This window comes from Triticum aestivum, chromosome 5D, assembly GCF_018294505.1.
Source record: "Triticum aestivum cultivar Chinese Spring chromosome 5D, IWGSC CS RefSeq v2.1, whole genome shotgun sequence".
NCBI classification, from domain to species: domain Eukaryota; kingdom Viridiplantae; phylum Streptophyta; class Magnoliopsida; order Poales; family Poaceae; genus Triticum; species Triticum aestivum.
In genome coordinates this window covers 10597938-10601116 of record NC_057808.1, presented here as the reverse complement: position 1 = coordinate 10601116, position 3179 = coordinate 10597938, and the positions used below count along the sequence as shown (strand labels likewise).

General features: G+C 39.4%; 1 long non-coding RNA gene across 1 annotated transcript; it reads left to right on the top strand.

Moving 5' to 3' along the window:
- The first annotated feature begins 271 nt into the window (after positions 1-271).
- LOC123124102 (uncharacterized) lies at positions 272-2178 on the top strand. Its single transcript, XR_006460970.1, has 3 exons — positions 272-357; positions 459-520; positions 634-2178. It is a non-coding gene; the product is annotated as an uncharacterized lncRNA (long non-coding RNA).
- Positions 2179-3179: the final 1001 nt, after the last annotated feature.

Sequence of the window (3179 nt, the reverse complement as noted above, 5' to 3'; positions counted from 1 at the left end):
ACGCTTTCCGGACGGACCTGATGACCATCACGCGATACCTGCTGAAGGAGCAGAGCAGGCACCTGGAGTCGCGCGGCGACTTCACCATCCTCCTCTCCCACATCGTCCTCGGCTGCAAGTTCGTCACACTCAACAAGGCCGGCCAAGCCAAGCTCATCGGCCTCTCAGTTCAGAGCAACGTCCAGGCAAGCGCTTGTTTCCTCTCTTCATCAAAGTTGTTCTTCCGTGAGAATGGTGCTATGATGATGATTGCCTGTTTTCTTTGCCGTGGGTTCTTCAGGTGGAGGAGCGGAAAGAAGTTGGACGTGCTCTCCCAACGAGGTGTTGGTCAATGCCCTTGTCAGCAGTGGCCGCACCGTATGACTCTTCTCTCATCTCGGTTCTTTTAATTTTTGAACAAGATCGTTGCTTCTATTCTGTTTTGTGACACTGCTCTGCGAACGGCGTCATATATGCAGTGCGTTCTTGTGTCCGAGGAGGACGAGGAGGCTTCATACTTGGACCGAAAGCTCCGTGGGAAGTGTGTAAAAAACCTCCGCTCCATATGCTCTGCTCACAAGCTTGATATGGTCGAGCAATTTTACTTCTGCTGTTTCTGATGAAGTGTACGTGTGGCTCTTCATTTCCCATCAGGTACTGTGTCTGCTTTGATCCCCTGGATGGCTCCTCCAACATCAACTGCGGCATGCCCATCGGAATGGTATGCACACAAGTAATTTCACCGCTTAAAAGGTTCAACGGAACACACAATTAATAAGAAGTTGGAGTCACTATCTGACTTGATTTGATTGTCGGGCACATGGATAAAACATGATAGTCACATCACGAGAGGCAATTTCAAAAGGAGCATGAACCGCTGCATGCCAGGGCAGTGAGTGTGTATTCCTGATGGGTGTTGGTGTGATTGTTGTGTTATTCTGAATTTAGGCATATGACTGTGTGTCTTGTGTCTGATTCAGTCCGTCATTGAATAATCAGATGACAATGGAGGTGCTCGACTCAAGGCAGAGGTACTCAAATTTGATCACTTTGTTGTAGAATCATGGTGCTAATTAAATAATCTCTTGACTGATTTTGAATCTTTGCCAATAGTTCAACATCTTTTTTTATCACAAGGTCTAAAAGGTATCATTTAAAATGTGCAGATGATCATTCATTAGGTGTCAAACCCACGTCCCGTTTGTCATTTTCTAGATGAACTGCGTTATAGAAAGTGGAAAATTGTTGCTTGTTATGTTGATATGCAAACTACCAAATTGGGAAATTTTCGATGATGATGAAACTACATTGTAAAAAAGTGAATCATATTAGGAATGTCTCCCAACCCTCAAATTGTTGCTTGTTATATTGATCTGCAGACTACCAAATTGAAAAAAAAAAAATCAATCCTGATATGATTCTGAGAATTGATGCATGGTTGCAGATGGCTACCAAACTATAAAATTATCAACCTTGAGAAAATATAGATGTATTTTGTACATGCAGGTTTGATGCATGATTTCAGCTGCATGTAGGTTTCGGTTTGTGTCCAAGACAAGTATATGTATACCAATAATGATTACTTTCTTTTTCAAATGGTTCCTGCTGCGGGCATGACAAGTGCGTGTGTATAAATTAGTATCATGTTGCCTGCACATTGAATTTATAACTCTTTTTTCTAAATAATGTGTCATATTTTGATTCCTGTCAAAATGACCATTACTATTTACTTTCTAGACATCTTGTATGTTGCTTATGCTGATAATAATTTTATTTTTCTTAGGATTTCATTATGCTCTCGAAGGGTACATTAAGAGCATGTAAACTTCGATCATAATGAAAGTGCCACATAGACTAATTTATTCTGGTAGTGTACTGCCTTTTATGCATTTATCAGAGCTATTCCACAATTTTGCCCTCACTTATACCTTTTTACACTTTTATATGTGTAGCTTCTTTTAATTTTCTAAGACATTGATTTTTGCCTTTTAAGTCTTCATGTGTGCAGAATTACTTCTGCGGTGCGCCGGCATCTGGTGAGCTTGACGGGTACTTCCTGAAGGTTGATGTCCGCTCATGTTGCGTCACTAATCAAGGCCCCATTTGCGTGAGAAGCTGATTTTTTTGTTAGATTGCCAATGAGACGCTTGGATAGGAGAAAAGAAACCGGATGCACACACACATTTACATACTTCATGTGATGGTAGTATGTCGTCGTAGTTTTCGTCATAGTATGTCGTTGTAGTTTTCTGATTTTGTTGATCTGTGGCAACGCACGCGCATTCAGCTAGTATATATATATATATAATAATAAAGCAAATTGGATTTCTGGTCGTACGTCATAAAAACTACCCTCGAAGTTGGCAAGAATTACCCACCAATGCCACCCGTAAGTGGCAAAAACGATTCGGTTTTTTTAAGTCACCAACGTTGCGATTAGCTCATTTACAGTGTTATTCCATTATGAATAATAAGTACTCTTGTAGTTTACTGGTTTGAGCCCTGCGCTCCCACCCAGCCGGCCTGAGTTCGATCCCCACTTCTCCCACTTTTTCTTTGTTTTCTCTTGATTTCTGTGAGCGGAAGATAGAACAGCATCGCCCAAGTGCCATCTTATCTGATGGGTTACACAATTTTTCAATTTCGGCCCAGCCATTTTGGTCTTAAACTTTTTTGGCAGATTCAAGTATTTAAAAATATATTCATATCTTTCAAATCCTAACTTTAAATTTAGAATGTTATATACGACAATCACTCAAAAAATGTGTACATTCCAGATATGATATTATCTTGCATGATAACCATTTCTAAAATTATTTTTATGTTCCAACTTTAATTAAATACTTTTCTCTATATGGGGAATTTGAAAATGCCTACTCGTTATACATGTCCTTATAGATTGATTGTTTTTTATGGAGATATCTAACATGCTCCTATGCACGTGCTATCATTGTGTACTAAAGTGTAATTCGCTATTTTCAGCCTAATGCATTATTTCTTTTTCTTACGGTAATGCATTATTTCTTAGGTATCAATAAGGAGGAACACCACAAAGACGTGAATTGATACCGGCAAGTAGATAGATATTTTTGTTTTCTAATCAATTGGACACAACTTTAGTTACTTAAAAAATCATCCCACCTTTATAATTGTGCACAACACTACTTATAATGTTGTTTCTCGTACGGCATTGTGAAAGA